We start from the raw sequence: 12,067 nt of genomic DNA on the forward strand, positions 1-12,067 counted from the left end.
GCCCCTCGAGGCTGCTCCACCATTCAATAAGATCATGGCTGATCTGATAATGGACTCAGCTCCACTTCCCCACCCGCTCCCCATAACCATTTATCCCCTTATCATTTAAGAAACTGTCTTTTTCTGCCTTAAATTTATTCAATGTCCCAGCTTCCACAGCTCTCTGAGACAGCGAATTTCACAGATTTACAACCCTCTGAGAGAAGAAATTTCGACTCATCTCTGTTTTAAATGGACGGCCCTTTATTCTAAGATAATTCCCCCTAGTTCTAGTCTCCCCCATCAGTGGAAACATCCTCTCTGCATCCACCTTGATATGCCCCTCATAATCTTGTATTTTTCGATAAGATCACCTCTCATTCTTCTGAACTTCAATAAGTAGAGGCCCAACCTACTAAGCCTTTCCTCATAAGTGAACCCCTTCATCCCTAGAATCACCCTGGTGAACCTTCTCTGAACTCCAAATCAAGTATATCCTTTCATAAGTATGGAAACCATGATCTTATTGAATGGCGGAGCAAACACGACGGGCCGAATGGACTACTCCTGCTCGTATTTCTTACATTCTTATGTAATATTTTAAAGGCTGTGCAACAGCAGAGAAAGTTGGGGGAGTTCTTACAAAATTATTCCACATTGTAGCAAGCTCCGGCAGGCGGCTATGACGGGAGAGCAGAATGTATTCTCCACTTCCTGTGGAGCAGTATCGAGTGTTTGAATGGTCTATTTATCTTCCTGTGTTCCTATTAGTGCGAGTGAGCATGTGGTCTCACCCTGCAGCCAGGACAGATACAATCGCTCATTCTTTAGGCTGACCACCAGAATGGAACGGATAGTTTGGGAACTGATGTTCCTCTCATCCACCAGGCTACTTCCAATCGGAATGGCCTCCTCCTTTTCGTATGTAAGAATACCGATGAGCCGAATGGTCGCCCCGTTTTCCTAGGTAACAGTAGCGAGGGATTGAATGATCACCTAATGTTTCAATATTGCTATTTGAATCTCGTTGATCAATATGTCCCGGTTGCGCAGAGAATTGCCCCATACTAACTGTGCATGGGATTATAGGCTAGATTTTGGCAATCATGTAACTAGTTATGACAATTTGACAAAAGCTGTGAAAGATCTCAAAGCGGAACTGTCGTAAAACCGCATGTGTGCTTGCAGAGACTGCTTTGCTTTGCAAAAAAAATCATCTTGAAGGAACTGAAACTGAGACGTGCCAAGATTAAACAATTACTTCAGTGGGTACTCTTGGTGATATTGTGCACTGTCAATTAAATGTTGAAATAAAAACAAAAGAAATATAGACAGATCGAGTGGCGTTCTCCAAGGCTTAGTACTAGGAGCACTGCGGTTTCTTATATAAATTAATTATTTGGTACAGTCTACAATTTCAGAATTTGCAGATGATACGAAGCTTAGAAGTGTAGTTAACAGTGAGTTATACAGTGATATAATTAAATAGACATAGACAAGCTAGTGGAATAGACGTACACATCTCAAATATAAGTCAAAGTAGAGAAGAGTGAGGTGATACATTTGGTACTCAGAATGAAGGGAGGCCATACACACTAAACTGTACAATTTTAAATGGGTGCAAGAGCAGAGTGACCTGGGGGTGATGTCACAAATGTTTGAAGTTTTAACAAGCTCCGGCAGGTGGGCGTGACAGGAGAGCAGAAAGACATTCTCCAGCTCTTATGTAACAATATCGGAGGACAGGGCAGCCTATTTGTTTGCTTATGTAAGCGGTGAAAAATGACCTCCTTTTTGCTACATAACAGTATCGAGGATTTGAATGTCATCCTGCTGTACCTTTGTAACAGTATCGAGTGTCGGAACAGCCTCCGACTTTTCGTATGTAACAGTATCTATGAGCCGAACGTTTCCTCCTGTCCCTATGTTCCTTTTAGTGTGAATGAGCATGTGGAGTACACCTGGAGCCAGGTAAGGGAAGATCACTAATTCCTTATTTGACAGGCCATCGGTGGTTACCACCTCAAGGGATCAGATAGTTACTGTAAATAGAAGTTACTCAGGGGCCCAATAATCATTTACCATAAGCAGCAGTGCCCTCTTTATTTGGGAACTGATTTTTCACCAACCGTGCTACCTCCAATCGGAATACATAATACTCTATTACTTTTCCAGGTTAACTTGAAAGCTTGCTTGGAATCTCACATGACCTTTACATTACTCACAATAACCATATGGAAGATATACTTACACCCAACGTGCAGCACTGTGACAGGCCCTTTCTCCTTACCGGCGCACGCCAGAGTTTAAGCTGCACGTTTCAATCTAACTACATCACCATAACCTTCTAACAGACAAAGCACGATGTGAATTAACTCAATACTTCAATTGAAAAATGCAATCTTGGCCCATTAAAAATGGCGGGCTTGTATCTGCTCAAGCACAGGACTCCCTTTTTAGGTCGATTTGCACTTCCCAAACATATTGTGAAATTACACCCCCAGTTCTCGATGATCAATATGTCCCGGTTGCGGAGAGAATTGCCCCATCAGATGGAAATACTAACGATGTGCATGAGATTAAAAGCTGAATTTTGGCAACACTGTGTCATGACAATTTGTCGAAGCTGTGAAAGATCTCAAAGCCGAGGTGTTGTGAAACCTCTTGTGTGCGTACAGAGTCTGCTTTGCTTTGCAAATAAATCATGTTGTCTAAAAACTTTAAATGGAATTGAAACTGCGATGTGACAAGATTAAGCAATTACTTCAGTGGGGACTCTTGGTGGTATTGTACAGTAAAATTTAAAAGTTGAGATAAAAACAAAGGAAAGATAGACATATTGAGAGGCGTTCCCCAAGGTTTACTACTAGGAGCACTGCGGTTTCTGATATACATTAATGACTTGATCTTGGGGCTACAGGTCACAATTTCGGAATTTGCGAATGATAGGAAATGTAGAAGTGTAGTAAACAGTGAGGTACATAGTGATAGACTTAAAAAGACATAGACAGGCTGGTGGAATAGACGGACACATCTCAAATATAATTCAACGCAGAGAATTGTGAGGTGATACATTTGGTGCGAAGACTAAGGAGAGACCATACACACTAAACTGTACAATCGTAAATAGGTGCAAAAGCAGAGAGAACTGGGGGTGTAATTTCCCAATATGTTTGAAGTTGTAGCAGCATCTGGCGGGCGGGCGTGACGGGACAGCAAAAAATAATTCTGTAATTCATATGTAAATGTATCGGGGGGACAGAGCAAACTATTTGTGCAGCTGTGTAAGAGCCTTGAGGAGAGGAATTGCCTCCTCCTTTTCCTATTTAACAGTATCGATCAGCGGAATGGCCTCCTCCTCTTTCTATGTAACAATATCGAGGGTTTGATTGGTCTCCTGCTGTTTCAATATTGCTATTAGTGTGAGTGAGCATGTGGTCTCCCCCTTAAGCAGGGGCAGATACGATCGCTCCTTCCTTATTAACATGTCCTGGGTGATGACCGCCTGAAGGGATCAGGTAGTTATCGGAAATAAAAGCTACTCAGAGGACCAATTACCATTTACCATATAGAGCAGTGCCCTCTTCATTTGGGAACTGACATTCATCACATCCGCCAGGCTACCTCCAATCGGAATGCCATAATTTTCTACTCCTTTTCCAAATTCGAATCTTAACTTGGAATCTCACATGACCATAAATGGTTCTCAATAACCATATTTGAAGATATACTTACACCCAACGTACAGCACAGTGAAAGACCAGTTCCTCCAACTGGAGCATGTCAGTGTTTAAGCTGCGCAGGAGCCTCCTCCCAGCCATCTACATCTAACCCTATCACCATAACCTTCTAAACACACAAAGCACAATGTGAATTAATTGAATGCTTGAATTGAAAAATGCAATCTTGGCCTTTTAAAAATGTTGGGCTTGTATCTGCTCAAACAATGGAGTCCCTGGTTAGGTCCAATTACACTTCCCGATCATTATAATCTCGTTGATCAATATGCCCCGGTTGCGGAGAGAACTGCCCCATCAGTAGGAAATACGAACAATGTGATGAGATTAAAAGCTGCATTTTGGCAATAATGTATCTAGTTATGACAATTTGATAAAAGCTGCCAAAGATCTCAAAGCAGAACTGTGGTGAAACCTCGTGTACGTGCAGATTCTGCTTTGCTTTGTAAAAATATCATCTTGTTGAACACTTTAGATGGAACTGAAACTGAGACATGTCAAGATTAAGCAATCCCTTCAGTGGGAGAGGTTTGATAATATTGCGTATTAAAAACTAAAAGCAGAAATAAAAGGAAACGTAAGATAGAGTAATCACGTGGCATTCCCAAGTTTTATTGCCAGGACTCCTGCTGTTTCTGATATACATTACTGACTTGCTCTTGGGAACACGGGGGACATATTTTTGAAATTTGAAGATTATACAAAACTTAGAAGTGTAGTTCGCAGTGAGGAAGATAGTGATAGACTTTAAAACACATAGGCGGGCTGATGGAATAGACGGGCACATTTCAAACATTATTCAAAGCAGAGAAGTGTGGGGGAATAGATTTGGTACTAAGAATGAGGAGAGACCATAAACACTGAAATGTACACTTTTAAAGGGGGTGCAAGAACAGAGAGACCTGCGGGAGTTCTTTCATAAATGTTTGGCATTTTAGCAGGCTCTGGCGGGCAGGTGTGACAGGAGAACAGTAAACCATTCTCCAGTTCCTAATGTTCGACTTTGGCTGGACAAATTAGCAGAGAAGTTCATAAAGCAAATGGATCCGGCGCTTTATTAGTAGCAGCATAGATTACAAAAGCTAAGATATTTTACTGAACCTATATAAGACATTAGTTCTGCCCCAGCTGGATTGTGTCCAATTCTGGGGAGCACATTTTTGGAAGAACATGACTATTATAGAGGGTACAGAAAGCTAAAATAGTTACAAGGATGGGGCATTATAGTTATTGTGATAGACGAGAGAAGCTGGGCTTGTTATCCTTAAAGCAGAGAGGGCTAAGAGGAGATTTGATAGTGGTGTTAAAGATTATGACGTATTTAGATAGAGTAAATAAAGCGAAACTGTGTCAAAGCTCTAAATGGTCGATAGCCAGATTTAAGGAGGGTGTCAAAAGAAGCAGCGGCCGCAGGAGGAAAATTTATCTTTCGCAAAGAGTGGTTAGAATTTGGAATATACTGTCTAATAGAACGGTGGAGGCAGATTCAATCGTGGCTTTCAAAAGGGAATGGTATAAATAATTTAAGAAAAAATGCAGGGATTATGGTGAAAGATTGGGGAGTGGGATTAACTGGATTGCTCTTCGAAAGATCATGCGCAGACTCCAGGGCCCAGCGTCTTTCATGTCCTGAGGACGTCCCAAAGCGCTTTACAAAAAATATGCATTTTTGAATTGCTGTCACTGTTGCAATGTAAGAAATGCGGCAGCCAAATTTGAACTCAGCAACCTCCAACTACAGGATTGCGACAATGATTGGATAATCTGTTTTCGATTAATTAGAGAAAACTATCAATATTGGACCGGGAACCGGAGAGACTTCGCCTGCTCTTCTTCGAAAATATTGCCATACGAGCTTTTACGTTCACATGAGAGAGCAGACGAGGCCCTCGTTTTAACATCTGATCTGAAAGACAGCACCAGCGACAGCGCAGCACTCCCTCAATAATGCACTGGGAGTGTTGGTCTAAACTTTGTGCACAGGTCCCTGGAGAGGCGCTTGAACCCAAAGCCTTTCGATCCAGAGATAATGTCCCTATGGTTGACATCGTTCACGTCATTCTGGCCTTTGAGTCAGAAGGTGGTGGGGTCAAATCCCACTGCACAGTGTTGAGCACATATTCTAGGTCGGCACTTCCATTGACAGTATTGAGGGAGCGCTCTTCTGTCAGCAATTCCGGCTTTTGGATGATTCGGGAGAACCCGGCCCAGACTTCACTCTCAGATGGACTTTAATGATACATGGCACTATTGCAAGTAGAGCACTAGAGTTCACCCTGGTTTTCTGGCCTGCATTTGTCCCTCAACTAACATAATTAAAAAAGACAGATTAACAGTTTATGATCAGATCGCTATGTGTGGGAGCTTGCTCTGTGCAAATTGGCTGCCGTGTTTCCCATTTACAATATTGACTACACTCTTAAAAACAAAGCGCTGAATTGATTGTAAAGCACTTTGGGATGATCTAATATTGTGAATCATGTTTATAAATAGGGCTTCGTTCTTTATATGTTTCAATGACCACTGGCGACCTCAATCATGTAAACAAATCCCATACCACTATTCTCATTGGGCGAAGATGTCCTTATCCAATGCAAGTGTTCAGGTCATTCGCATCCTGTTTTACCCCTTCTGTGTGGATTAAGATCAGAATGAAATGGTCATTTCTTAATAGTTCCCAAAGAGACTGTCAACTTTTATGGTGGATTGCAGCCTTAAATTGAAATACTGAAAACGAGTATGAGATTATGGGCTAAATTTCTGTATAAATGTACACAGTTATGGCACAAAGATGAAGAGCACCGAGGAGGCCAATAGGAAGCATTTGATTACAGGATGGATAGATGTATGTTGGACACATTTTGAGGGATTTGGAGTAAAAGCGTAAAAATGCGTTGAGATATCGATCAGCCATTATCTAACTCAATGGTGGTGCAGGCTCGAGGGGCTGAACAGCTTCCTCTGTTCCCGTGTAACAGACGTGAGCGGGTTAGTGGCATACGCCTGTTCATATGTAACAGGCATTAGCGGGTAAATAACCTGCTCTTTTTCCTATGTAAACATTGCGAGGGACTGAATGGCATCCTGATGTTTCTAACTAAATGTTCCGAAAAATGTAAATGGCCTCCTCCTGTTCATATGTAACAGGTGTGAAGGGGTCAATGGCCTGCTCCTGTTCCGATGAAACGGGCTCGAGGAGCTGAACGGCCTCCTCCTGTTGCTATGTAGCAGGCTCCGGCAGGCGGGTGTGGGGGCAAAAAGTCATTCTCCATTTTCTATATAACAGTAGCGAGGGCCTGAACAGCATATGTCTGTTCCTATTTAACAGGCTTCAGGTGCAGAATGGCCTGCTCCTTTTCCTATGAAATAGGATTGAAGGGCAGAATTGCATCCTCCTGTGGCTATATTACAGTATCGAGGGTCTGAATATGCTCTTCCTGTCCTATGTTCCTAAAATCCGGTGCCCACTGCAGCAAGCAGAGATAGAGTCGCTCCTTCCTTATTTTACAGTCCTGGGTGGTGTCCACCTCAAGGGGTCAGGTAGTTATTGGCAATAGAAACTACTCAGTTGCCCTTTCGCTATTTACCATGAAGAACTTTACCCTTCTGCAATTGTGAACTGATCTTATATTTATCAGCTGGGGTACCTCCAATAGGAATGCCACAATTTTGTACTTTTTGCCAAATTTGATAGTTAACTTGGAAACTCAGATGACAATTAAATTCCTATCAACAATATGGAAGAGACACAGAGAACAATTGAAGATTCAGCACAGTAATGATCATTTCCCATAACTGGTGTGCGCGGTGTTCAAGCTCCACATCAGTCCACTCCCACTCACTTGATCTCATCCTTCCATACCCTTCTAAACAGGCAAAGCAGGGTGCGAATTTACTCATCAGTAGAATTAGGAAATGCCATTTGGTCCCTGTGAGGACGGTGGCTTTGGATTCGCTCAACCAAAGGATTTCCTAATGAGGCACCACCCGTTGGTCAATGCACATTTTAACCGCATTCCATCGATTTGGTCATTAGAATCTGTTTGATTTCTGCTCACCCGTCAACCGTGTGCTCGCTGAGTTACATTGGCTTCTGGTTCAGCAACGCCTCTATTTCAAAATTCTTATCCTTATTTTCAAATCCCTCCATGGCCTCGTCCCTCCCTATCTCTGTCATCTCCTCCAGCCCCACAATCCCCCCAAGATGCCTGCGCTCCTCTAATTCTGCCCTCTGGAGCACCCCGGATTATAATCACTCAACCATTGTTGCCTAGCCCCAAACTCTAGAACTCCCTGCTTAAAACTTTCCACCTCTCTATCGCTCTTTCCTCCTTGAAGACTCTCCTTTAAACATATCCCCTTTGAAAGCTTTTGGTCACCTGAACTAATTTCTACATATGCCGCTCGGTTTCAAATGTTTTTTCACATAATGCACCCGTGAAGAGCTTTGGGACGTGTCACTACATTAAAGATGCTATATACATTGTTGTTGTTGTTTCACCTCATGGTTGTGGAGAGAATTGCCCATCAGTTGGAAATACTGATGATATGTATGAGATCAAAGGCTGCAGTTAGGGCCAAACAGCAGTAGTTTTGAAACATTGACGAAATCTATGAAAGATGTCAATGGTGAACCTTTGCTGAACTTGATGTATACTTGCAGATTTTGTGTTTCTCTGTAGAATATTGGTGAACTGCTGAGTTGAAAATTGAAATGGAGACGTGCCAAGTTTACGCTATCACTGCAGTTGGAGACTATTGGTGATATTCTGTACGAACAATTACATGTCGGAATCATAAGAAAGGCGTGCATTTATATCGCAATTTAAATTACTCAAAGTCCCACAGCACTTCACAGCCAATTAACTATTTGTCAAATGTAGTCAATGTTGTTATGGAGGAAACGCACCAGAAAAATTGTACACAGCAAGCTCCCATTACAGCAATGTGCAAATTAGCAGATAATCTGTTTATTTATCAAAGATGTTGGTTAAGGGTTAAATATTGACTGGACATCGGAAGAAATACCGTCTTCTTCTTGGAAAATAGGGTTTCTACGGAGAGAGCAAACAGGGCCCTCTGATTAATGTTTTATATGCAAGAGTTTTGACAGTGCAGCAGAACCTCCATATGTAATTGGGAGTGTTGGCCTCGAAGTTGGGCTTACACGCAGAGCCTTCTTCCACACAGGCAACAGTGGTAAACACTCAGACAGAGCTTACACATCAGCTATGATATATTATGCATTGGTTGTATGTCTTATCATTAAATTCAATCAAATTATGAAAAAGGGCAATTACTGAGTCCATCTGCAACCATTAATATGTCCCGTGGAAGATTTAGCAATCGACATTAGTTTGTTAGCTGGCTGTGCAAAGTAGCAACTGAAAGCTGTTTAGTCATACAGTAAAAGCTGATAATCTGAGTGCGGGATGAGAAGCTACAACAGCAGACATTTCAAGATCACATAGATGAATTTCAACAATTGTACATCCCAGTCTGGCGTAACAATAAAACAGGGAGGGTGGCTCAATCGTAGCTAACAAGGGAAATTAGGGATAGTTTTAAATGCAAGAAAGAGGCATATAAATTGGCCGGAAAAAGAAGCAAACCTGACGATTGGGAGAAATTTCCAATTCAGCAGGAGGACGATAAAGGCTTTAATTAGGAGGGGGAAAATAGAATCTGAAAGTCAGCTTGCAGGGAACATAAAAACTGACAGCAAAAGCTTTTTTATATATATGGAAAGAAAGAGATTAGTGAAGACAAAAGTAGGTGCCTTGCAGTCAGAATCAGATGAATTTATAATGAGGAAAAAAAATGTCAGACCAAATTGAACAAATAGTTTTCTTCCGTCTTCACGAAGGAAGACACAAAATAACCTTCCTGAAATACTGGGAACCGAGGGTCTAGTGAGAAGGAGGAACTGAAGGAAATCCTTTTTAGTCAGGAAATTGTGTTATGGAAATTGATGGGGTTGAAAGCCGATAAATCACCAGGGCCTAATAGTCTGCATCCCAGAGTATTTAAGGAAGTGTCCCTAGAAATAGTGGATGCATTGGTGGTCATTTTCCAACATTCAGTCGATTCTGCATCAGTTCCTATGGATTGGAGGGTAGTTAATGTTACCCAAATTTCTTAAAAAAAAGGAGGGAGAGAGAAAACAGGGAATTATAGATCGGTTAGCCTGACATTGGCAGTGGGGAAAATGTTGTAATCAATTATAAAAAATGTAATAGCAGCGCATTTGGAAAGCAGTGACATGATCGGTCCATGTTAGCACGGATTTATGAAAGGGAAATCAAGCTTGACAAATATTCTAGAATTATTTGAGGATGTAACTAGTAGAGTGGACAAGGGAGAACCTGTGGTTGTTGTGTATTTGGACTTTCAAAAGGCTTCTGACAAGGTCCCACACAAGAGATTAGTATGCAAAATTAAAGCACATGTTATTGGGGGTAATGTATTGACATGGATAGAGAGCTGGTTGGTAGAAAGGAAGAAAATAGGAGGCATAAACAGATCCTTTTCAGAATAGCAGGCAGTGACTAGTGGGGTACCGCAAGGTTCAGTGCTGGTACGCCAGCTATTTATAATATGCATTAATGGTTTAGCCGAAGGAATTGAACGTAATATCTCCAAGTTTGCAGACGACACTAAGCTGGTTGGCAGTGTGAGCTGTGAGGAGGATGCTAAGAGGCTACAGGGTGACTTGGACAGGTTATGTGAGTGGGCAAATGCATGGCAGAGGCAGTATAATGTAAATAAATGTGAGGTTATCCACTTTGGTGGCAAAGAAAAGAAGGAAGATTATTATCTGAATGGTGACAGATTAGGAAAGGGGAGGTGCAACGAGACCTGCGTGTCATTGTACATCAGTCATTGACAGTTGGCCTGCAGGTACAGCAGACGGTGAAGAAGGCCAATGGCATGTTGGCCTTCATCGCGAGAGGATTTGAGTATAAAATGCAACATCCCACCGACACCTGGGTGTCCCTGGTCAAAGGCCGCCCTAAGTGGAGAAAGAGAATCTGGAAGGACGCTGAGCACCTCGATTCTCATCGCCGAGAGCAGGCAGAAAACAAGCGGTGTGCGGCAAACCAGCCACCCCACTCACCCCCCTTTCCTTGAAAGACAGTTTGCCCCACCTGTGACAGAGACTGTAATTCCCGTATTCGACAGTTCAGTCACCTGAGAACTCATGTTTAGAATGGAAGCAAGTCTTCCTCGATTTCGAGGGACTGCCTATGATGATGAACATCTGCTCTGAAACTTCTCTGCACATGGAGAACAACCCCTGCTTCTCCAGTCCCTCAATGGAACTGAAGTCCCTCATCCCTAGTACCATTCCACTTAATCTCTTCTGCACTATGTCGAAGGCATTAGCATCCTTCCAACGTGTTGTCCCCAGACTTAAACAAAATACTCCAGCTGAGGCCCAGTGTGTTTTAAATGTTTCACACACCGTCTTTGCTTTCTATTCTATGTGTAAATAAATCCGATTCAGTCATACTGTTTAGAAGCCTTCTCAACGTGTCCTGTTACTTTCAATGTTGTGTGTACATACACCACATTTAAATTACACAATGTAGTATATAGTGTCTCCCCTCAATGTCTCGACCAAAATATATGAGTTCAAACTTTACTGTGTTAAATATTATCGGCCACGTATCTGCCCATTTTATCAGTCTGTTATCCTCCTGAATTATGTTCTCAGCTAACTTATTTTTTATTACATTTCCGAGTTTTTTATCTTCTGAAACCATTGAATTATGTCTTTTACACCCAAATTAATTTTACTACTGGAGATAATAATGTGCCGTGGTCCCAAGTAACACCGCTGTGTACCTCCTTCCTGTTAGAAGAAACAACCCTCTGCCTTATGACCCTTTGGCAAATTTGGATCAATGCTGTCACTCTCCCTTTAATCCCATGGGAGTTAGGTTTGCTTACAAGTCGATTTTGCCTGTTGAAAGTCCAGGTACACAACATCAAGCACAGTAGCATCATATACACACTCCGCTAATTCAGCACAGAATGCGATCCGGTTAGACAAACACCATTTGCCTTTTATCAAATGCGAGATGACTTTCATTTATTATCGCATTGTTCCCCATAGACAATTAATTTTACCAAGCATTATTGACATTAAAGGTTTCCTCACCACTGACCTTAGACTGTGAGGTTTGTACTTGCCAGGTTTATCCCAGTCCCTATTTTTTCAAAGTTGTAACATTTGCAATGATTCAGTCAGCAAAAACAGTTTCATAGAATTAATTTGGAAATGACTGTGACTGTGCAACCTTTCACTCCACCCACAGCCAGAGTGATAAATGTGCTGGGCAAGTTTT

Source organism: Pristiophorus japonicus, unplaced genomic scaffold, assembly GCF_044704955.1.
Source record: "Pristiophorus japonicus isolate sPriJap1 unplaced genomic scaffold, sPriJap1.hap1 HAP1_SCAFFOLD_189, whole genome shotgun sequence".
NCBI lineage: Eukaryota > Metazoa > Chordata > Chondrichthyes > Pristiophoridae > Pristiophorus > Pristiophorus japonicus.